Raw genomic sequence first — 25,756 nt, forward strand, 5'->3', positions numbered from 1 at the left:
CCGTTTAGCAACAGAATGTTAGAAACAGTTAAAACCCAGAAAGGTTGGGGAGGACTGGGAGTTTGGAGGCAGGTGGATACCATTTAAAGCAGGGGTGTTGAGCCTCAGACTTGAGGGCCAAATGTGGCCCACCTAGGGGCTAAATCTGGCCCACTTAGGTTTCCCAGATGGCCATGCACCCTTTCCTTGGCCTTACCCCCTTTCCCCTGTCTGTTGATTGGGTACAGAGAAAAGAAATTGTGAGGGTGGTCACTACTGTAGATGACTGTTTACAACACATGAATATGTTTAACGTAGAATTAATGCTGACACTCCTATCCCCCCCAACCCAAAATTTGACTCTCTCCCAACTGCCTAAACTTATCTGATATAAATCCATTTTCCCATGCTCCCATCTATCCCATCTCCCTGGAAATGAGCCATCTTCCTATTCTACCCCCTGCCTCTTGCAGGATTGTTCTGAGCATGAACGGGAAGATAACTTATGAACAGCCATTGGATGAAATGGGCTGGGCTGGGGGATCACATATATGGGGAACGCTAGCAGGAGGGTGCTCTTGTGCTCATGCCCTGCTTGTGGGGTTCCCATAGGCATCTGGCTGGCCGCTGTGAGAAGCAGAATGCTGAACTAGATAGGCCTTTGGTCTGATCCTGCAGGGCTCTTCTTATATTTTCATACAGGAGTAGGCAACCTTTATGGGCCGTGGGCACATTTGGCAATTTGAGAAAGTGTCCTGGGCACCATCACAAAATGGCTGACATGGGAGGCATGGCAAAGAACAAGTAACCTGCCCAAAAGACTGAGTACGAGGCAGAGGTGGGGTCTGAGCCCCAACACACTAAACAACTCCTTTCACAGTTTTCAGTACCAACAGAAACCAATTTCATAGCAATCTCAGCTGACAGTAAGAAAATGGGGTTTTGGTATTTTTTAAAAAAGTGGGAGGGGTATGGCACCTTGGTGGGCTCCAAGAAAGGTATCTAGGGGTGCACTGGTGCCCATGGGCACCAAATTGCCTACCCTTGTTCTTACATTGCACTCATAGTACGAGATAGCCACATTTAGCAAAGTCCCATCTGCTCTACAATAAGAAGCATGAGTAAGTTCATAGCTTCCTTCTCCTCCTCCTCCTCAGGGACCATTGTTAAGCCAATGAAGGAAAATGGCAACAGTTTTTATTTTTATTTATATAGAATGCCTTTGAAGGTATTGTACAACACTAACTCTAAGAAAAGAGGAGAGCAATTCATCTTGAAACTATGCATTATTGCAGAAAAATGGAAGCCCATGAATGGTTCTGATCAGCCAGCTCTTCCATCTTCTTCCTTAGTCAAACCACTGAAAAGGACAAAGAGAGAGAATTCAAAATGTAACATTTCAGCATAAGAGTTTCATACAAAATTAAAAAAAAACTAGATTCCAATGTTGCTGCTTCATTCATGAGACCTCTCATTCTGTTACTCGCTCTCTACCACTTGCACTTCTGTTCAACATGTTTCCCTTTTGTTTCCTCTAATAATCTTTGATGCCTTTGATTTCTTTAGATCAGCTACCATCTATTCCACTGCATTAGGCTCAATCTCCTACACACCACTTCAGTTTTTGTTCTGCTTTCAGAACGCCTCATTAAATTATGCCTGTGTGTCCGTGAATACCCATTCCTTCACTGCGTGAAACCCTTGGCTAAGAAGGTAAGGGTGGGATTTAACATCTTTATAATTAAAGATAGCAGGGGGGCAGAAACATCCCCACAGACAATCAGATTCATAGCATGTGAAAGGAGAGTTGGATAGTAAGGGCAAGCCATGATGAACTAGCAACAGCATGAGTAAGCAGATACAAAGAAGGAACAAACACCTGTACATTCATCATTGTATAGAAGAGGGCATTTTGGCAGGTGTCGCTTGCTTGTGTGCATCTACTGGGATACACAATTATTAAGGAAACAGCAGTCCTGTCCTCCTTTATAAATGGCTACCCTAATGCCAAGAACTGAACTAAGGGTCAAGACATTTTGGTGTCTAAGATGGGAAATTTAAATGCTCCCTTCCCCAGTACACTACTTAAACATGGGGCACAAGTTACTCGGATCTCTCCTGGGCTCGTCTGCATTTGCTGTTCATTAAGGTAGGGCTTGCATAGGAAGCTCTAAATGGCACAAAAAACATGTGCCTCATCATAAGCATGTGAAGCATACACTCTACAGCTAGTTCTCACAAACCAACCAACAGATGATATTGACTCTAACTGGGCTTGTACGATCACCACAGCCCACTGTGGCTTATTTTAGTGGACTGCAGTGCGTGCTGGTGGCCATTTTGAATATTCATCCCCAGGCAGGGGGTTACCATGGTTTGCTGGGTGGCAGGGGTTGTTGGAGGGGGAAACAACCCTCAAATAACCCATGCTCTGTTGTAGAATTATTGGAGTTGTTTGAGAGTCCCCCCCCCCCAACAACAACAACCACCAGTGCTGCTCATGTTCAGATGACACAGCAAACCATGGCAACGCCCCACCCCGGTTGAATATTCAAAATGGCTGCTGGCACATGCCACAATCCACCGTGGCTGAAATAAGCCATGGTGGGCTGCAGTGATCATGCCAACCGGCCCTGTGGCTTCAGACCACAGGTGGGGCAGCGTGGCCATTTATGCAAAAAAAAAAAAGAGGAAATACATAATCAAAAAAGAGAACAAAAGATTTGCATACAATTTGCATGTGCTAATTTATATGACCCTGCTCAGTCTGCTATCCAGGTGCTCACTATTGATAGGCAACTTCAAGGCCCCTGCTCACTCTCCCTTCTTGTGGTTCTTTATCTTTAAACCAAACTTGGACTGGACAGCCCTTCAAATAGAGGACAGTCCTATGTATAGTAGGGCGCATGGCCACCCTAAGCTGGAAACTTCCATGATGAAATGCTCCCCCATAAATAAAGATTCCTACTCATAGAAAACTAACATCTCAGGGAGATAGCAGGTAGGAACTGTCTCCTTGATCTTCTCGTTTTCTCTGTGGAAGGGATTTGTTGTTGTACGGAGTAGCATTCAATAATGTAAGTCCCAATGGAGAACCTGAAATGTTACACTCCAGGCACAGTTTCACCACCTTGCCTGCTATTTTATGAGAATTAGACCATGTAATAAAATGTGCAGATTACGTTATCCAAAGGCCTAGCGAGACCCCTGTGCCTTGCCTCTTAATCGGTGTGAGAGAGAAGCATTACTATTTTCAAACTGGATTAAGTCTTTCCGAAACTAATAGGTTTCCAATGAGCTGTGCTGTTGCTGCAACAGCTGCTCTAATTTGAGAATAAAAGAATGCAAGCTTTGTGGCAAGGGATCCGCTGTTGATCAGCACAAGGTTAGGAGAACAGGAGGGGAGGGCAGCCCTCCTTCTTTTGAACTGGGGTGTGTTCTTTTCAGGCTCACATTATCTAGCAGCCTCAACAAAGACTCACCCCCATCACACAAGCTGCTCTCTCCACAGGATTGTACTTGTTGAAAATTAATAGCATGCATGCACCCCACACAAACTCAGTGTCTTCCGCCATTTTTCGCAAGTGACTTCATTGTGGCCCCCACAAAACATGACAGATGGGTCTCCAGAACTTGTGGTGAAGGGATGAGCCCCTTTCGCCCAGCATCTGAGACCCACCCTGTCCAAAGCCTTGTGCAAATTAGCATATCAAGGGCACAGATTCCTCAGCACATGCTTCCAAGAAGTATTTTGAAAGGAGTGGGGAAGGAAGTCACAACTCTGAACTGCAGACAGAAAGGTCTGTCTACCAGGCCGATGCCCACTTGCACAGGGAGCCAAGCCGACGGTTATGGGACTGAATCAGCCTTCATGGCTCTGATGGATGACCTTTATCAAGAGAGGGACAGGGGGAGTGCAACCCTGTTAATTCTGCTCGATCTCTCATCGGCTTTTGATACCATTGACCATGTCCATGGTATCCTCCGGGACGGACTCCAGGGGATGGGCACTGGAGGCACTATGTTACAGTGTTTCTGGTTCTACCTATGGGGCCAATTTCAGAAAGTGACATTGGGTGATCATTCCTCGGCCCCTTGGCAATTGAGCTACAGGGTTCCGCAGGATACCATCCTGTCCTCAATGTTGTTTAACGTCTATATGAAGCCACTGGGAGTGGTCATTAGGGGACTTGGAGAGAAATGCCATCAGTATGCTGATGACGCACAGCTCTGTCTCCCTGTGACATCTGAATCAGGAGAGGCTGTGCAAGACCTGAATCAGTGCCTAGACGCAGTAATGGGCTGGATGAGGGCCAATGAACTGAAGCTGAATCCTGGCAAGGCAGAAGCCCTGTGGGTGAGTGGTTCCCGGGTCTGGGATATAGGCACATTGCCTGTTCTGGATGGGGTTGCACTCCTTCTGAAAGATCAGGTTCGTATTCTGAGGGTACTCCTAGATCCATCACTGTCGCTGGGGGCCCAAGTGGCCATGGCGGCTCTGAGTGCCTTTTACCAGCTTTGGCTGGCTCACCAGCTATGGTCTCTCCCGGACAGGGATAACTTAGCCACAGTGGTACAGGCACTAATAACCTCAAGACTGGATTGCTGCAATGCAGTAATCTATGTGGGGCTGCTTTTAAGACTGCTCTGGAAGCTGGAGTTAGTGCAGAACGCAGCAGCTTGGCTGTTATCAGGAGCTGCCCCTTTTCAGCATGCAACTCCTTTGCTGAGGGAACTGCACAGGCTACCTATTCACTGCTGGGGCCAGGTTTAAGGCTTTGGTACTGGTGTTCAAGAGCCTCATGTGTGGCGCAGAGTGGTAGGCGGCAGTATTGCAACCAAAACTCTCCCCACGACCTGAGTTTGATCCCAGTGGAAGCTAGATCCCAGGTAGCTGGCTCAGGTCGACTCAGCCTTCCATCCTTCCAAGGCTGGTAAAATGAGTACCCAGCTTGCTGGGGGAAAGGTAGTCATGACTGGGGAAGGCACTGGCAAACCACCCCGCTATAGTCTGCCATGAAAAGGCCAGCGAAAGTGGTGTCCCTCTAGGAGTCAGCAGTGACTCGGTGCTTGCACAGGAGGAACCTTTCCTTACTAGTGTTCAAAGCTTTAAACAACTTTGGACCAGGATACCTGAGAGAGTGCCTCCTCCCTTACCAACCTGCCTGGTCACTGAGGTAATCAGAGGGCCTGCTCCTAGTGGTTCCACATGGACCTATGGCCCGACTGGAGTCCACCCGGAGAAGAGCCTTCAGGGTGGTGGCTCCCTTCCTATGGAACTCCCTACCTCTGGAAGTCAGACAGGTGCCAACACTGGGTTTTTTTCAGCGCCTGCTGAAAACAGCTCTTTTCCCGGAAGTCTTCCTTGGTTAACCAGCCTTGGTTTTATTGGCACTGTTTTTTAAAGAATAATTTTAATATCATGTTTCATTCTTTTTATATTTTGTTCATTTTATCTCTTGTTGTTCACCTCTCCAGAATCTGTTTAGATATGGAGCGGTAGACAAATGTTGTAAAGATAGATAGATAGATAGATAGATAGATAGTATTGCCCTTACAGCAGATCTAGTTATTTCTTCCTTCTATTTACCACAAGCCAACTGAGTCTTGCAAATGCAAAATGTCAAGATATAAACACCAGCTATGAGGGAGCCAGAAAAGGGGAGGGAAATGAGAGGAGTCAGGCTTGCTCTCATGCCTCTAACATGAACGTGTTAGAGACATGAACATCAGAACATGTCTGATGTGCAGTCATTAAACAAATGAAACTTTTCCCCAGCACTTATCTTCATAGCAAGAAAAGCCTCAGTTGCTAAATGTTTGCAAGTTAGGTTGTTGTTAAAGGCAGAGGGAAAAGGCCAGTAAAAAAGAAAGAAAAAGGCAATGATCTTTAATAGGCTGCCATCCTAGTACACACATTTCATATGAAGACTGGCAGACATAACGGTCGATGTTCACATATGATATTTCAAAATAATCCTTTGATTGGGAAATCTGAAAGCAAGAATTCGAAGAAGCAGACCAGACATATTTTTCTTTCTACAGAGGGGTAATGGTGGAACTTCACCCCTTTTAAATCAAAATGTTGACATATTTTTACAAATTGAAAATCTTAAGATTCCAGCAAAGAGGGAGGAAAAGTACAGTTACTTTGCTAAGGGTGCAGTCCTATGCAGGTTTTAAACAGAAAAAAGCCCTATAACTCCCCAGCTCAAGTACTCCCCAGCTCAAGTATGTTGGGAGTTGTAGGACATTTTTCTCTCTAAACATGCATAGAATTCCACCCAAAGTACTCCAGCTTGAACTTTTCAATGAAGGATACAAACCTGAGGAAGAATTGCTTTATCCAGATGCATATCCATTGCTATGACCCTACTACAAACTACGAAGTTTTAGCTTACCAACACTATAGAAAATGAACACACAAGTGCAATGATTTAGGGGATCATTATCACCTGATAGGACTATGAGTAAGAAAGATTAAAAAAAAAATGAGTGAGTAGATGCCTTCTAATTTAATGGTGCTATAACACTGCTACAACTAATGTTAGTCGTTTTCCAACATTTTTTTATATCTAAAAAGACATGCCCCCCCCAAGAAAAACAAGACATGAGAAAAAAAACAAAATTGATCACACAATATCAATTACAAAATTAAAATAACATTTTTCATCCCACATCTATTTGAATCATGCTCAGTAATTCATTAAAGTCATTGCTACCCTTCTCAGTTACTGTTTGATATTCCATAAATTTGATATTTCATCAATTTCTGCATATCTTGTATCTGTTCAATCAAATGGCCTAGATGGCCTGGATTGGGTCAGAAAGCATAATTAGAGGGTTGAATCCTAGAGACAAATTCTGCTTAGCACAATCATATGCATGATTATTCAGATGTAAGTCCTGCTGTGATCAACAGGATTTATTCCATATAAGTGTGCATAGGATTGCATACTTAGTTTTCCATGTAGAGTGACTTATATATTAAATAATCTATTGCATGATGTTCAGTTCAAATTTAAATAAAACATATGGCATCCAAATGTTTTTGGATTTCAACTCCCATCAGCCCCATCCAGCATGTCCAATGGTCAGGTATGCTGGGAGTTTTAGTCCAAAACATCTGGATGACACCAAGTTGGGGAAGGCCAACATATAGCATAATGTCAGCAAAACAGGTATAATAACAAACAAACCAAATTTCTCTAAGCAGCTTAACAGATCTCATACAAAACACATCAAGTATCCAGTTGTAATGAAATATAATCTACTACTATGTAACGAAATAATTTAATGCTGTTTTACAGCAGCCAAGATAAAAGTGGTCATAGTATGAGTAATTTCCTTGCTAGTGTTAGCAAGTAAATATTCTTAAATCAGTGTTCATGATCTTTTAATAACTGGAGAAAAGTAGTCCAGCATATTTTCAGAAATGGAGCAGTACAACATATTTTTGGTTCCCTCCTCCCCACAAGTACAGTGGCTTAAACTGTAAAATAAGTTAAGCCACCCATCTAAAACAGCAGAGGCCATTTGTTGAAATCTTAACAAGGCCAGAAATTCTCTCAAAGCAGACTTATACAGTTCAATTAAGTATTTTTCCAAGGTATTATGAAATTTTATCAGTGAGTACCAGGGTGCTATTTTAATATTGGCCGATATAGATAAATCTCTCCACACAAATATATTGGTTGGTCAATTTCTATTCTGGTTTTCCATCTGTTAACTTAGTTCCTTTAACATAACTTATAATGAAACCCTGTAATTGGCTTAAATGAACCATTTTCTGGAATAAGGCAATCAGTCTGGAGGAGTTTGATTGAAATAGCTCATATAAACATATCTTTGGGATCCCATCTGAGGCCATATGCATTCATTTAAGTCAGTAGCTGAATGCATACAAGTAGGCTCCCAAGTCTACTGGAAGCATTTCAGTTCCAGTTCTTACTACAACTAAGACCCTCAAAATACTATTTAGAATGTTATGCTGTAAGAACTTCCATGGAACCCCCATATTTCAGCACCATACAACCTACTTGCCCCCATGATATCTCCAGACTTCCATTATGTCAGAACCTTTCTCAAACAAATTTGATCCACATGCTCTTCCCAGTTTCACAGACAAGAATCCCGAATCCTGTTTTATGAAAATTGATATGCCATATATGCTGTGTGGATTTGTAGATGTAAATTACCATTTCATTCCTCATCATAGTTTATAATTCATAGAATCATAAAATCATAGAATAGTAGGATTGGAAGGGGCCCACAAGACCATCGAGTCTAACTCCCTGCTCAATGCAGGAATCCAAGTCAGAGCATCCCTGACAGATGGCTGTCCAGCCTCGTCTTGAACACCTCCAGTGTGGGAGAGCCCACCACCTCCCTAGGTAATTGGTTCCATTGTCATATTGCTGTAACAGTCAGGAAGTGTTTCCTGATGTTCAGCCGGAATCTAGCTTCCTCTAACTTGAGCCCATTATTCCATGTCCTGCATTCTGGGATGATCGAGAAGAGATCCTGGCCTTCCTCTCTGTGACAACCTTTCAAGTACTTGAAGAGCGCTATCGTATCTCCCCTCAGTCTTCTCTTCTCAAGGCTAAACATGCCCAGTTCTTTCAGTCTTTCTTCATAGGGCTTTGTTTCCAGTCCCCTGATCATCAGTAGGTTTTTACTACAGAAGTGACCCAACATGATTAATAGCCCCATATGAATGTACGGAAGGAACATCATATTGTTGGTAGAAAATGAAATTTTAAAAAAATTGTCTTTTACCAACAATATTTAAAGAGTTTGAATAGGAAAAGGGTGAAGATGCTACCTTGTTTAACTCCCTGCATTACAGGGATAATATTAACAGACTGGTGGGAGTAGATCCTCAAGATAGTGTCTGATGACAAGATATTTACTAGCATCAGCACCACAATCTAAATTGGTTCTAGAGAGCTTTTCTCCTACAACCTCTCCCTAACAACTGTGTCAACTGCTGCCTTTAAACCCACAAAAGCTGCACACAGACCAAGCATCCTTGCCTTTACATTTTTGTTTACCAAGGCTCAATTTAGACTTTTAGTCATCCCACTAAACCATGGTTAAAGAAGCTTAAGCATGGTTTGTTATGATGTCTGAACTGACTAACATTTATAAACCAAGGTTTGTATGACCACAGCTTAGCATATTGTCAGAAATTATTAACTATAGTCACTGCTGTTGATCCACCTCTGGAGGCTTTGACTCCTAGAGACTGGATTACTGAGCAGGTGGCAAATGAAAGCAGACAAGTAGCTCTGAACCATGGCTTGCCTGTTGCGCATTGAAAAGCTCAAGCCCTGGTTGGGTTTCCTAACTATGGTTAGTCCTATCCATGCCTGCCTCATTACTTGAACTTGAAAAGACAAAATAAAAATCCATTCCAGAGTACATTTTACAATGTGAAACCCTTAACTGCTGGATTGGACTCGCTCAAGATAAGAGTTAATCTTGCATTCTCTCGACATTACTGAAAAACTCCTGGAATAATGGGCTCACCAGTACTTCCTCTTGGCTGATCCAAAACTGAGTCTGTAACTCCATTAAAAACCCCAGTTAAATCCCCCTCAATCTACTGTACTAAGATGAGAATTAATACTTTATTGAAGCATTCTTTCAATATTCCAATATTTGGGTCATATGTAGTTTACAAGGGTAACTTTTGTCTTCCTTTGATTTCTTTTTATTGCAACAAATCTCCTTGTTATCACTTTCAGTTCACTCAGTATTCAGAATAGCATTTTCTTCCAAATTCTTTTGATTGTAACCTTCTTTGCCTTGGTCTGCATGATCTACTGTAACATTAAATACAAACGGGGAGAACAATCTTATGGCCTCTAGACAGAGTCTGGGGGACCATAGGATACTTCGGTTTCCTGGATCCAAGGTCAGAGACACCACTCCGACCTTGGACCCAAGAGTTCGAGCTCCTCGCCCTTCCCCCTGCTGCTTGCAGTCAGTGTGGAGAGAACCGTGCTGGCTGCTTCTCTGAGGTTGCAAAGGCACCCTTGGAAGAAAGGGAAAGGGGACGTGCCAGTGGGAGGAGGTGGCTTATGCTAGGCCTCCCCAGCCCCCTTCCCTCTCCCTCCCTGATGCCTCAGCTAGATTGGCAAAAACATCTAGCTAAAATGCAGAGTGGGGGGAGCAAGGAGAAAAAGGTCGCCTCGGCCGCTCCTCCTACTCTGTATTGGATGGTCATAAGCCTCCAAACTTGGAGCCTTACAGCCATCCTCATAGGACTGTGTCCTTGAAATATTTCTCCTTCATTTTCTTAACGTGGCTTTCGGGGGGGGGGGATAATAACTGAATTTACTTAGTATTTTCTGAAAACTTTGCCTTTTAAATTTGGTTGTTAAGCCCTGCCAGATATGAAACAACAACTTTATGTTGTTTGCCTTCACTACTTTAAAAAAGACTCCAAGAATATAGGAATTTCCTATTTACCAGGAGTTTTAGTCATGTTATGATTTTATCTTAATCTCTCCCTTTTCTTATATCTATCATTCCTTTCATCTGGATATGGACTAGTACAATGCAAAGTACACTGATGATTTGTTCCACATCATTTACTATTTCAGCCTTACCTTCTCCAGTTTCCAGTCACTAAAAGTCTTTATCTGCCATTACATTCCCGATTACAAGAATGTTTTATTCTTAAAACTAAACAAGAGTTTAAAAGGAAATTCTCACTTTTACAAAACCCTTGCTTGTCTGAAACTTTTGATTAGAAATCCCAATTTCCCTCTTTTTGACAGAAATAAGAGACACATTGACCCGATTCAGATATCTCAACTACCCAGGGTTTGTATAAACCCTAGTTAGTCGTGAACGAGCAGCATCAAGCTAGTGTGCTGGCTCCTGCCTGCCCAATTGCTGTCACTGAGCTAAACAAGCCAGGATTGAGCCATCCTTGGTTTGTTTAGCATGATGTCTGAATGCGGAACTCTGGATTGTTGTGAGTTGTAACCCATGGTTTGTTCTTGGGTTACAACTCTAGATTGCTTTTCCCCAAACAACTCAGAATTGAGAATTCTGTGCTCAGACATCATGCTAAACAACGCAGGGACAGGGTGTCCCTGGGTTGTTTAGCTCCACCAGGAGTGATCAGGCAGCAAGAACGAGCAGCCCCGCCCTTCTCTCAAAACAATCTTGGGTTTAAAATGTCTGTTGTGATGTCTGAACCAGGCCATCAGATCCAACAGTAGTGACAGAACAGAATCCTCCACTGGATCCAAGCAGCAGGCTGGCTTAGGGTTGTAGAACAGATCATGGGCCACACACGCCTCTGTTGTCCCACACTTCACTGCTGCTCCCTGCCTCCAGCATCCGTTGCCTAAAGCAACCATCTCCCTCTGCCTGATAGTAGAGACAACCCTGTGTTACAGAGCCAGTGCTCTTCCTGCATCACCAAAGGCCTCTCCAGCTGATGTGTTTAGGCATTGCGCTCAGGAGAGAAACCTCACTGATGGTCTGGACAGAGACTAGCATTTGCTGGCTTTGCTTCTCTCCCTCCTCAGTGGGGGGATGGCAGGTGCTCTGCCAATGGGTCCACTACAAACAGCAGTGCCTCCCTTTGCACTTAGGAACTGCAGGTGGAAATGGAGAATTGCAGGTGAGTCTGCTTATGACATCCTGGCTCAGCGGCCTCCCCCAACTCAGGAATTTTTTTTTTTTCCGGATTCCTGCTTGTTAGATTTTTATAGCAAAGATCTCGAACATCAGTTGGTGACCTTTGGGTGATTCAGGGGGCAAATCCACAGCCACATTAGTGTGTGTTGAAAGTTGGTGCTGCATTTTTTTTTAATGCACGTTGGTTTCCTTTAAAGTCTCAAGATCTTTTCTCCCAGCGCCCATTCTTACACTTGCGGTTTGCAATACCGCACTTCTCAGGAGTGACATACATCATGAAGCGTTACAAATGCTTGCTTTAGCACCAGAACATAATGATAAATAACCTATACCAGAGGTGGGCATACTTTAGGCTGGCGGGATCTACTTTGTTTTTCGCTAGAACCCTGAGGTCCACGAGGTGTGAAATAGTGGCTCAGAAAGGCAGATGTACAAGTGTGAAACACGGTGCCTCCAAATATAGGCTCAGCCTGGGAATTTTTCATGAACAGAACTGCAGCTTGAGTCCTCGTTCCCTCTCTCTCACACACACACACCCCTACTCCTATTTTCCCCAATTTACTTGATTTCAGCAGCCTAATTTAGGAAGAAATCAGGCTTTTTGATGGTGCTATTGTTGCACCATTGGGAATTGGAAACCCTTGCTGATCTACTGCAAACCATCTGGAGATTCACCAGTAAATATTGATAAACCTTCTCCCCACTCCATATCTATACTACCTCACAGCTGGGCAAAGTATGTGAAGAGCAGCGATTAAATTGAGTATTTGAGCAGCATATCAGGAACAATACATGTCTATATACATTGCATGTTGAATGCAGCATGTGCGCTCCACCAAATAGGGCTACTGCATGCGCATGCCCCGGAAAAGCCCACTTTTTGTCCAATCAATATGTTTGAAACTGGATTTTAGGCACGCGACAGTGCAGTACAATTACACAACCACTGATATGGTAAGCACCGATCAGCACGACCTAAAGCATTTGCACCTTCATTTTTTGAATATAGTTGAACTGTAGAGAAAGTTTTAGATGTCTTGCGCCCTTGAAAAAAGCAAGATGTCCCTTATAACTCTAGTCCCTTATGGAATGTTTTGCCTCCACAATTTAACAATCGCCCATATCGAAAAGAATTGCCACCCTCATACGAGGGGGTGGGGGAGAGTCTGCTTTAGAGTAGCCTTCCCCAACTTGGTGCCCTCCAGATGTGTTGGAATACAACTCCCATCATTCCCCCAGCCAGCACAACCAATGGCTATGCTGGCTGGGGATGATGGTACCTGCAGTCCAAGGGTTGGGGAAGGTTGCTTTAGAATACTGTTATGCTTGGCACATCTACCTTGTGAGAGCATCAACAATTCACACAACGTTTTCATTATGAGTACTGGTTTCCCCATTTGTTAAATATCTTGTAATTAAGGGGAGGTAGGGGGCCTCCCAGTCAAATAACTTCCAATTAGTTCCTTCCCCAAGTGCTAAACAGTTATGGAAGCAGAATTCCCATCCCATGCAGGCGATGAAAAGTTTTGCTAGAGTTCAATCGCACTTGGTAATTACAGAAATTAGCTTTCAAGTTTAGATCACTCGGCTGTGCAAATGGGCTCCTCAGATGGAATGTGCTACTCTGAAATGCACGTCAGTCAACCATGAAGCTGGATAGGCACTATCATTATATTTGACACCATCACATTCATTCAAGTGAAGGGGATCAGTTTCAGCATAAGAGCAAGATAAAAGTGGCCTGGGGGCACTCATGCAGGCCTCTTTAACTAAAAGGAAGCCTTGCTAGTCATGTTCCTCATGAAAGCACACCTTGACATACAGTAGCGTTAACTCCTTGTAGGGATTAGCTATATGGGTGGCATTTACTCCCCTCTAGGATATGCATGACAGGCAGAAATTCAACAGGAACTTTTACTAATAGGTGATGAGAGAAACTGTGCCTGTCGGATTTATGTCTGCCATGGAGCTATTAAAGGCACAAGGACCCTACAGGAGGTGGGAGGGAAGTGGCTACCTCATCCAGTTGCTACTTACCTCCATTCTCTGGCATAGAGCTGTGCCTGCAGGATTCTGAGTCAACTAGGTACCATATGAAAAACTGTCTCTACTTATTCCTGAAGTTATCATGGTATTTACAAACATCATGTGAGCGAGGTCATAGCTGTAACCCGACAAGTCAAAGAGCTTGAAAGGGAAATTACACATTTCACCAGTACATAAAAATATACATTGGATTTTGTAGCATCTGGTCTTCAAAGCATGGACACTCTTCCCCTGCCCCAAACCCTAAGTCTGAGCTTTGTTCCTTTCAGATCCTGAGACTACACTACCTCTGATTTGGGAACAAGAAAGCCAAGGATGAACACATGGCTTTGGGTTCAAAACCCAGTTCTTTCCCACCCACTTCCTTTGCCTCCCCCACCTTCCCATCCATCACATCCTCAAGCAGAGCAAGGGACCGGACTGGCTCCATATCTCCACCCACCCACAAACAAACATACACAGCCTTCGGCTCCTGACTAGGAGATAACGGACACTTCTCTTACCATTCTCAACCCAAAACCAGTGTTTGGGAGGTTTTGTTTTTTGTTTTGTTTTTTATTGTATGGCACATTTACATCTCATTACAATAAAAACATAGAGCATAATAAATATGAAATGTAAAATATAAAATATAGACAGGAATATTACAAATGTATGTCTAGGTTACAGATACAGTTTTTTTACTTCTGTTGTCACAACCAGGAAATCAGCAAAGTCTCCATTGTAGGCTCAGTTTTGACACTCTGTCACTATATGTTGGATAGTTTGTTTTTCAATCCCACAATCACAATTTGGTGATGTTGTTTTGCCCCATTTATAAAGGGCATCTCCACATCTACCATGACTTGTGTGAATTCTGTTCAAGGTTGTCCATATCGCATGGGGCTGGTCAAATCCAGGTGGTTTTTCCAAAATGCAGGGCAAGCTTCAGCATTGTGGAGGGCAGTTTCCCAGCCAATGTTGTTTCCACATGTTGTGGATATTGAAATCATCTTCTAGAAGAGCTTTAGCAGTAGAAATGGCTGGATGTCTCGATCTTAACTTTTTTTGCTCCAAGTAGGTTACGTCATTTAATATTGGTAGCTGGAGATTGTCAGTAATCTTCTGGTATTCTTGAAGAAGGGCGTTCTTTCATCTTGCATCCGGAGGTGGTATATGGCTCAAAACAGGCAGCCAGTATGTGGGAGTAGATCGTATCGTCCCCCTAACAATATGCATTGACTCATGCAGTTGTGTATCGATCTTTCTCGTGTGCGGACTATTAAGCCACACTGGGGCACAGTACTCTGCTGCTGAGTAAACCAGACTGAGTGCAGTCATTCTTAGCGTATCCGCTGTCGAGCCCCAGCTAGTGCCGCATAGTTTGTGTAGAATGTTATTTCTACTTCTCAGTTTGGCAGCAGTCTTCATCAAGTGTTCTTTATAGGAAAGTGTCCTATCCAGTGTGACCCCAAGATATTTGGGATGCATGTTGTGATTGACCCGGTTTCCCTTAAATTGAACGTTGAGCTCTCTGCCTGCTGATCTATTACAAAGGTGAAAGCATGTTACTTCCATCTTTGTTGGATTGTTTGGGAGGTGAAGCATACCCACAGGTTATCCCAATATCTATAGCAGGAGTGGGGAACCTCTTTCAGCCTCAGGCTGAATATTCAGTGTTTGAGAAGTTCTTGGGAGGGGTGAAGGCTGCATTCCAGTGGTGGGTGGATGTGGAGGTAAAGGGGGCAGGGCCAAAAACAAAAGGGGTGGGGCCAGTATGTAGCTTAAAGCTCTTAGGGTGCAATCCTATGCATGTTTAGACAGAAGAAAGTCCTACAACTCCCAGCATTCCTCAGCTACGCTGGCTGGGGAATGCCAGGAGTTGTAGGACTTTCTTCTATCTAAACATGCATAGGATTATGCCCTTATTATCAGAAACTAAAACTTAGGAGAGGTATTTCAACTACAGCAGTGTGCAAATGGCCTCTTGAAATTCTCCACCTTACTTGTGGGCAGAGAAATTGGGAGGACAATTTCAACAAATTTCTCCAGGAGGAGGAGAAATTCTCCACAGTTTCTCCCAGGTAGGGCTCCCCACTGGCAGCGCTTGTAGCACAGCTTCTTTCTGTTTTTGGCAAGGGTTTTGGAGGTGGTGGGATTGTGCTGCAACAGAATCAACTGTCTTGGCAGGCTGGCCCCCGCTCTGCATCCACCACAGTGCAGGTGGGGGCAGATTTGTGTCTAGCTCCAAGGATAAGGTGCTCTGGCAAAATCTGTCTTCCAATTTCCTGAAAGTTTTCTCCCACCATAAAAGAGGCTTCCAGTGTTCTGCCTCATTCGGGATGTTTTATAATTTATTTTGGTGGTGTTTTTGAGCTTGCCTAATCACAGCTAGCCTCCCAGGCTGCCTGTATGTCCTGATCTAAAAAGGTCCTATGGGAGGAATCACCTCATGGTGCCTTAAACTGGGCTATCATTGAAGTGTAGGAAGCTTGAGGAAGCCACAGGCAACAAGAAAGATGACTGTACAATAAAAACAGGACACTTGTGCTCACTCCTAAGCCACCTCCTAAGTAAGATAAGCCGAAGAAACCCAAACCCAACCCATGAGAATTTCTCCAAAATTTGTTCACCGTTGAATTTCTTTTCAAAAGCAATTTCTCTTCTATCAAACTGAATGAGAATGCTAAAAGAAAAATGTGGGAGAAATTTTCGGTACAGCACTAATTACAACCTTTTAGAATGGGGAAAAACAGCACAAAAGCTGGCAAACTGCTGCATGGTTGGTGGTTGGGGGGAAAGGGAGATGGCCATCTGGGGAACCCCAGAGGGCTTGATTGGAATCCCAGGAGGTTGGATTTGTGCCCTGGGTCTGAGGTTCTGCACCCTCGATCTAGAAAAAGTAGCAGGTTTTTTCTCCAACTATACCCTACATTGCAACCCATCTACTTTGCCCTATAATACTTCTTGGGAGCCAGTACTTATCTGCACAGCTCTGCCTTGAGTGCAGTTTGTTGGTCACACTAGAGTGTGACAAAATGTTGGGAGAGCAGGGTGGAATGTATAGCTTAGTAAGATTGTCATCAGTGGCAGTTGCAAGCTACACAATTCATAACAGAGCTAGTGTAAAGCTAGTGTTTGTGAATGAGGAGCTATTCTGCTACTTCTGGTGCTGTAAGACCCTCTGATGATCCAGAGTTTACAATGACTGCAAGCAAGACATCCTGATGGATTGAACTGCTGCAAGCCTATCCAATTTTACACAGAAGTAAGACTTACTTGGAGGTAAATATGCTTACAATTACAGCTTTATAAACATACTCGCATGAGAAAAGAGAAACAGAAAGTTTGTTGCTCATTTACAAACATGGAAGCTGCAATCCTGTGTCCACTTTTGTGGGAGTAAGTCCCATTGAACTCAATAGGACTTACCTTTGATTATACATGCATAGGGTTGTGCTGTAATTGACACACACACACACACACACACACACAAATTATTGAGGCTGAACTAACAACAACTAACAATCCCTGCTTTTTTCTAAATGCCCATTCCGATTTTTTAACTGACAATTCAAATGGCTCCCACAGCGATCATAACTCAGCAACCCAATTTTTAATGTCTCTGGAGAGATTGTTAAATATATGGCAGCACCTCAGCTGGTGTCTATTTGGTGCGGCTCTGATGGTTTCACTGGAGCTCTATTATGTTAGATCCTTGTTCTAGTGGCTGCAGCAAGAGATTGAGAATTACGCCTTTTCGGTTTTACGCGGGCGTTTATTTTATTTTTTTATTACCAGTGACTCCCTGTATCATTTGGGAAGAAAACCAAGCTGTCTGTGTCAGTCTTGGTTTGAGATGTGTAGCATCTTTAGGCTAAAACTGAAGTTATAATGAAAAACAGCTTTAAAATCTGCTGCAGTTAGAATACATTTACCAACCAGAGATGATCGTGACAATGCAAGTTCATGTCTACTCAAAAGTAAATCCCACAGTTCAATGGGATGTACAGTTCAATGGCACCTAAGGCAGCAATACCCTGCAGGTTTAAGCTCATGATTTCATGAGGGGCAGCATTTCAGGAGTTCACCATAACAGTTGCATTGTAATGGGGGAAAGGGTTGTCGAAGAGAGAGAGAGAGAGAAGAGGCGGGGGTGGGGGGAGCTGGTGAATTCAAATGAGAAGATGGGGGAGAAGGAAGGGTAAGTTGATCAGTGGCAGAATGGAACAGGAGGCACAGTAACTGCAATCTTACGTGACAGGAAAGATTGCTTGCTGTACAGAGAATTCTCAAGATTCATAATGCCATTGTGCTCTTATTGAGAGTAAGAGCACAAGAACATCAGTCCTCAAAAAGCTGTAGCTCAGGGAAGGGAAACAATTTTGGGGTGGGGTGGCGTGGGCCAAATGAATCCCCCACCTGGCCCTTGGCAGGCTGGATACTGTCAGGGAACCACTGATGTTATCTGGTTCTGGAGAGCCACTGACTTTGGGAGGCATGCAAACTGACTTGTCCAGTACTGGGGGGAGCTGCTCCTCCCAACACTGGCCAAGTCCCCAGCTGCCTGTATCCCCGATATTATCTCCGAGATCTCAGGTAACAGTGGAGATTCCTCCAGGGGATAGGGCTTTGCCTCGAAGCCCCACCTCCTGGAGGAATCCAACGAGCTCTGCAAGCTGGATGGGGAACCTTCACAGGCCGGATCAGGCCCAAAGGCTGGAGGTTCCCCATCCCTGCTGTAGCTGTTCAAATTCTATTTTATTCAAGCTTGTATGAACATGGCACTTTAAAGGATCATGGGATGCTGCATCAGATGTAGGGCTGGGAAAGATCTACAGAAGCCATCTCTTGCTATATCTTTCATAGAGGCAGGTTGCAGGTTCTCCCATCAGCAATAGGATGGAGGAGTCATTCCTAAACCTTTTCACCCCGAAGCTATTAGAGGTGCAAAATTCGTAACCCTACTGGAATCCACTGATTTCAAATTTAATAAGAACAGGAAAGAACTTATAGAAAGTCTAGCAGGTCAAATACGCTTCCCCTTTTGAGTTCAACCCACTTAACCCTTCACTGTATACATTCATATGAAATCTGAAGCTGCCAGCAAAATGAGCGACGTTTACAATCTACCAGGCTCATAATGCAGTCAGCTGTTGCAGCACTGAAATGAAGCTATTTCGTGGGGAAACCATGAAGCGTGTTTAGCAATGCTTAGGAACAGAACAAACAAGATGAGTATATAGGTAACCCATTAGCAGAGACCTAATAGCTGTCCATCGTAATAAAACAGCTGTTGTGATGCTTTGGCACACAGACTAATCCCCAGCAGATTTCTATGGCTGTGGAAATTATTTATTTCATTTCTATACCGCCCAATAGCTGAAGCTCTCTGGGCGGTTCACAAAAATTAAAACCAAAAAGCACACAATGTAAAACAGTGTAAAATATAAAAAAAATTAAAACCACAATATAAGAATACAACCACAATAAAACCAGAGTAATACCTAGCAGCAATGCAGAGATTTAAAATACAGCTTTAAAACAGCAAAGCTAAAAGTCTAAAACGCTAAAATGCCTGGAAAAATAAAAAGGTCTTCACCTGGCGCCGGAAGGAATACAATGTGGGTGCCAGGAGAACCTCACTAGGGAGTCATTCCACAGCTGGGGTGCCACAGCAGAAAAGGCCCTCCTCCTAGTAGCCACCTGCCTCACTTCCCTTGGCAGGGGCTCACAGAGGAGGGCCGCTGAAGATGATCTTAAGGTCCAGACAGGCACATATGGGAGGAGGCGATCCTTCAGATAACCTGGCCCCAAGCCGTTTAGGGCTTTGAATGTTAATATCAGCACTTTTAATCAGGCCCGGAAACGGGCTGGCAGGAGAAATGGAGGCTGGTAGGCCCAGGTTGAGAGCCACCAGAACCTTGCTCTCAGAGTTCAGAAAATCCCCATCTTGTTGTCTTTAAAACTCTCCAGGATATCCAGAGGCTGGTGGCAGGTACTCCTCAGTGAGGGTCAATCAAATCTTCGTTTAGTTTAGAAAAAAAAAGTCAGTCAAGGTGGAATGGGCCAATGGGCACATATGAAATTTTGAGATGGTGATGTGTGCGCTCTCACATGATGGCTGCCATGAGGGCTCCCCATTCACAAAATGGCTGCCACGGTGAGCATGGCTAATTACAAAACACCCATTTCCAAGAAGGCAAACTGATGAGGCTAAAAGGAAAGTAACTTGACCAGGAAAATCAGGAGAGGCATGGAGCATGGCAGACACCAAGGAGGTGACTGCGGATGCCCCACCGGGGACCCCAGTGACAAGTGAGACTTGTAAGAAAATGTTGCAATATGGAGTGCTCCTGTTCAGGGTTCCAGCTATGCCTCCAGGATACTCCAGTCTATCCCCCCACCCGCAGTTTTCCCTTTTCTCCCTTCCAACAGTCAGTTAGCGTTCTGTGCTCAGTCCTCTTTAGGCTGTTTTTGGTGGTTCAACACCCCCTTTAGGTTTCCCCCCCTAAATATTTTTATATTTCTACAAACCTTGAGGTTCCCCCAAATCCCTTGTACATGGAAGGTGCCATTTTAGTTACATAAAAATTGACACTAGGATAATTAAGTTAGCTGTTAGTATATAGTGTAGAGAAGGTGGACAGAGACATTCCCCCTGCCCATCCTCATATTATCAGGATTTGGGATCACTCAATGTGATGGGGAGTAAAAAGAACTTCTTCACATAACATGTAATTGATTTATGGCAGCCTTCCCCAACCTGGTGCCCTCCAGATGTTTTGGACTTCAACTCCCATGAGCTCCAGTCAGCATGGCCAGTAGTCAGGAATCCTGGGGGTTGTGGTCCAAAACATCTGCAGGGCACCACATTGTGGGAGGCCGAATTATGGAATTCACTCCCACAAGATGTGGTGATGGCTGCTGGTTTTACAAAGGGATTAGACAAATTCATGAAGGAGAAGAGGTCTGTCAATGGCTATTTATCCATGATAACTAAATGGAGCCTCCAGGTGCAGATGCAATATACCTGTGAATAGCAATTGCTGAGGAATGCACAGCAGAGGAGGGCTGTTGCTGTCATGCCCTGCGTATGGGCTTCCCAAAAGCTTCTGGCCGGCCTCTTTTGGAAACAGGATGCTGGACTAGATGGACATCCATCCTGACCCTCCAAGGCTCTTATGACTGCCTGGTCCAGTAGAACATGCAGTGTTCTTGTGTTCAATCCCTTCCGAAATAAAGAGAGAGATATCAATAATAACCCAACCATTTTAATTCTAAATCTGATCTTGTAAACTTTGTGCCATTCCTCCCTCTGCAACAACTTCAAGTAGGGGATGACAATATTTCTGGGGCCCTCTTTTGTCTAGTAGACAGGAAAGTAGAGACAGAGCATGAGAAATGTTGGTGGGGACGGACACACACACTGGGCAAACAGAGGCTACAATCTAGATGCCTGGGGTCTGGCGTGGTCCAGCAGGTGGGGATCAAGGGAAGGATTGGGAAGTTATGGTATGATGGGACCAGACATTTCATACTTGAAGTGTGGGGAACTGATGTTAAGCCTGTGTGGAAAAGCATTTCCTTCCTGAATCAACTGGACACCTCATTGCAAACAACAGGGCAGAATACAAGGGCCACTCATTGAACACCATTTAAGGTCATAGACTGTGGAGTTGTCATGACATCTGGGGTTCCTCAATAGTCCATGTTTATTAATTACTACATTTTTGTCCCTTTTTGTCCCATTTTTGTCCCTACATTTTATTAATTGCTACATTTTTGTCCCTTCCTTGAAGGAGGTCAGGGCATATATGGTTCTGTCCCTCTCCCCTTTTATTGTCACCACAAACCCTGTGACGCAGGTTAAGCTGAGACAATGACTGGCCGCAATGTCACCCAGTGGGCTTTATAGGGAATTCAAACCTAGGCCTCTCTGAGCAAAGTCCGGCCTAGTTCTGACTTAGGTGTAGCTGGGCTGTACCACTTTAGACTGCGGGGGAGAGGGAACATAACTGCATGTACCTCCATATGAAATAAAATAAATCCCTGCACTTGGAAACGAACACGCCAGGAAGAAGCCTAGGCTAGGAATCCTTTCTCCGACATCTTATCTTCTCTGTGCAGGGAATGTTTTATTCACCCAAGCTTCCCACCAGTAGTCTGAAATGGTACAGCCCAGAGAAATGTTCCTTTAGGAGAGGGGTGAGCAACTTGTGGTCCTCCAGATGTTTTCGCCTACAACTGCCAACAGCCCTAGCCAGTTTAGCCAATGGTGAGGGATGATGGGAGTTGTGGGCCAAAATATCTGGAAGACCACAAGTTGCCCTCCCCTCTTTTAGTAGGAACTAGGCCTGGCTTTCAGACTCAGCCCTATCTGTAAAGTGGGGATCATTATCTTAGCCTTTCTTAAAGGGAACCTGTGGTCCTCCAGATATTGTTTGACTCTAAATCCCATCCGCCCTGGCCATCATGAATGACCCCCTAGTCAAGGATGATGGGAGTTGCAGTACAACAACATGTGGAGGGCCATAGTGCCCCCAACTGTTATATGGCTATTGTAAGAACTGCTGAGCCTGTGTACATGAAACACTTTTGAGTACTTAAGAAAAAGAGTATGGGTTGTATCCGATGTTAGTCCTATTTAGAGTAGACCCATTGAAATCAATGAGATGCAAGTTAAGTTACTGAAGTCCCATTCATTTCAATGCCTACTCTAAGTAGGACTAACTTGGGATACAACCCTATGAAAAGTAACTATTACTACTACTATTAGTAAAGTCCACAAGTCATACATTGAAAAAGAAACCCTGCACGCCTGACAGGTGTGAACAGTTGTGGATTATTCCAATTTAAAATAATCTGTTTTCACTGCATGGATCTTTGTGCCCAAATTATCCTTCGGCACAGGAGATGGTTTTCTCAGAAGTCCCACTGAAGTCAATCTGACTCACTTCCTAATAAGTGTATTTAGGGCTGCAGCTCAAACGCTGATTGCCACCTACTTATATTATTAACTGCCTTACAGAGCGACTGCCTAGGACCCCCCTACAGGTGCAATTCCCCAACAGTTAGACTTAAAACCCAGGCTGGGGAGCAGCCATGAGAATAGAGCTACTCAGAAGTAGCCTCGGCCTGCCACGGGCTTTCTTTTGTTAGCACACAAAGTTGATGCAGGTGATTAACTGCTTCTGGTCTATTTCCTCCTTCCTTTGAAAAACCCTTGAGAAATCTCGCTAATTGCCAAAAAGGGTTTTCCGTGCCTACCATCCATCAGTGATCACATCACGCACACATGTCACTTGTTTGTTAAGATTTCAGAAAGGGGAACTCTGCTGCGGAGAGGCCAGCTTCATGGCAGAGAAAGTAGCCCTTAAATGCACACACCCTTTTCTCCTCAGGGTGATGATTTGTCTTGAGACAATGATTTCCAGCACACGCCTCCTTTTCCCAGTGTGATTATCTTCACTCTCTTTCTCTCTCTCTCTCTCTCTCTCTCTCTCTCTCTCTCACACACACACACACACTCTTTCTGTCAGTGGTTGCCATACAGCACCAGTCTTGCGCAGATTTATTTGGAACTGAATTGGGTTTATGCTTGAGTAAGGGTGCATAGGATTGCAGACTTGGAATCATGACTTTTTATGGATTTCACCCCATTCTGTGTTATTATTCCTGCTCTCTTCCAATGGTTAATAAAGAGAAGTGTTTGGGAACACTTAACTCTCTCCCTTGCTCCTACATGGATATGGGATGGCTGTAATTATGCAGGTAAGGGGCATGGCACCTTTAGAGGCATTTCTTTTTAATGGGTTTATGTGCCAAACCAAAGATTTCAAACACTCAAATTTCTAACACCCTACTCAGTTATCTTTAGAGTGACACACCTTTACCCCAAAAGTACATTTCCTAACACATGCAGGCTATCTCAAGCTCAGTTATCTATAGAATACATAGATTTCTCAGGGCCAAAACAGACATTACTTTAACTCTGTGAGCAGCAGCTATGCCTTTTTTCTCATTTTTACTCTAGAGTAGGCCCCCAATGCAAATCTTAAATGCCCCCCTCCCACACAGGGGTCCCTATTTGGATTGGGGGTCCTGCTTACTCTAGAGTAAAAATGAAAAGTTGTAGCTGCTAGATAGACATTTCAAGTAATATTTGTTTTAGCCTCTAATATGCTCTATATTTGTGGTGTACATGTGTTTTCACTTCAGCTGACATATTTGGCTTTTTTTAAAAAAAAACACGCTGTACTCACCAATCAGAAGCACCATGAGCAGGCAAGCTCTACTCACAATAAAAGCCATGGTTTCTTTTTGTTAAAGGAATAGCACCCCTTGGAACCCCCGTACAGGCTTACAAATGGAAACTGGGGGAAGAGATAGACATAGTTTTCACTAGGTTGTCAGCCTGTGTCTTGGTTGCACTACTTCAGAGAGCATGGGGAAGGGGTTCACATCATTTAATACCCCTCCATATCAATAATAATAGTCTTCCACTAGTACGTCAGGGAGAAGGATTCTAGCCGAGCTGTTTTCCTGACATGCTATTTTTCTATGTGCAAGGCTCAGTGTTGCAGTTAGGTAATCTTAGATTCTGGACCTACTAATCTTATGAGGGGGATCTCTTTAGACAGCAATGTGTAGTACTTCACTTACTTCACAATTCAGTAAGCCAGACCTGCTGCATTTGGGGGCTCTGGTTGGCAGGAGTTCTGCTCTAAAGTCCTGCCCTGAAGGCCCAACTGGGAGTTTATCTGTATGGAGAAGCCAATAGGTCTTCACCTGGAGTCTGAAGCTGTACAGCCCCAGAGCTGGGTTGATCCCCTCAGTGAAATCTAGGTCTTTAAGGCTGCAACCCTATGCACATTTACCTAGGGGTAAGTCACAGTGGATACAATAGGACTTACTTCAGAGTAAACATGCACAGACATGCTCTGTAAGACTCCTATGCATTTCCACAGCCCAAGCACCGATGTGTTCAGCCTCTGTTAATCCTGTTGTTAGGAGGAGGCTTCCACTGCCGCCTGCCTGCCAGAAAAGCAGCTCCCAAGGTTGTTTGAGCATGCCATGTTCATGCGTAGTCTAGGTTTCAAGATACAAGAGCTGCTTAACATTGCAACTGAAAGCTAGAAACACCCCGAACACCATTCTTTCGGCCAACCCCGTCTGGAAAAAGCCCGCACGTGTATTGCGCCTCCATGAACTTTGTGACTGGAGTTGGGATGCTTATGACTTTTTAAAACCCTGCTCCCTCGAAATTCATTTTCCCTTCTCGTGCCCTGGGAACGGGCTCAGCTTGTGAAGCCCCTGGGCAGGATTAGAAGAGGGCTCTCATTTTTCTTCCAGAACGAACAACAAAGCCTGTCGTGGTACCTCAAAGACTAACTGTGGCATATGCTTTTTGTGGACTTAAAATCCACTTCATCGAGTCCGGGAACGTTTTTCTCAGTTGGTAGGTGCGTGCACGCGTGTATTATTGTACGTGTATACATACGAACACAGACGCATGTACAGAGGGCGCAAATCAGCGTAAACAGCGAGCCCCAAAGCCATGAAGTTCTCAAAAGATCCATGACTTCTATGCAAAGCTTCTACAAGCCGCAGAAGCAATGAACATGTGGAAGCCAGCTTCTTAGGGAAGGGTTTAGCACAGTCCACCTGATGAGCACCCCACCCCATTTCCATGCTTTGACCGATTCTTTAGAGCGTGACTCAAGATATTATTGCTATTATTATTGCTATTATTATTATTATTATTATTATAACAGCAGCAACGACAAAGGATTCCTCTGTTATTTTTAGGCAACTGCTTGCACTGGTGAAATCAACAAGAGTTGCTTTATTATTATTATTATTATTTCTGCCCCCGTCGCCCAGCTTCGCCTTACCCACCTGCTCAGCTCACCTTCTTCAAATCTCCCCCCCTCCACCCACCCAGAGCGGCTGTTGCCGCTGACGCTCCTCCTCTTGTCGCCCTTCCAAGGAAAAGACAAGCCTCCCTGGGGAGCCAAGGCGGTGCTGCCGCTTCCTTTCCACCCTCCTCCTTAATGCATATTAATGGCAACGCATGCGCTGCCCGCCG

General features: G+C 44.2%; 1 long non-coding RNA gene across 1 annotated transcript; it reads right to left on the reverse strand.

Moving 5' to 3' along the window:
* Nucleotides 1-1,159: 1,159 nt before the first annotated feature.
* On the reverse strand, nucleotides 1,160-25,659 carry LOC146358972 (uncharacterized). Its single transcript, XR_014787148.1, has 4 exons — nucleotides 25,567-25,659; nucleotides 23,931-24,041; nucleotides 20,699-20,896; nucleotides 1,160-1,339 (listed from the first exon to the last, which is right to left on the reverse strand). It is a non-coding gene; the product is annotated as an uncharacterized LOC146358972 (long non-coding RNA).
* Between the last annotated feature and the right edge of the window lie 97 nt (nucleotides 25,660-25,756).

The sequence above is a fragment of the Heloderma suspectum genome, chromosome 1, assembly GCF_057233095.1.
Source record: "Heloderma suspectum isolate Gila_16-S chromosome 1, 16-S_ref, whole genome shotgun sequence".
In the NCBI taxonomy this organism is placed as follows: Eukaryota; Metazoa; Chordata; class Lepidosauria; order Squamata; family Helodermatidae; genus Heloderma; species Heloderma suspectum.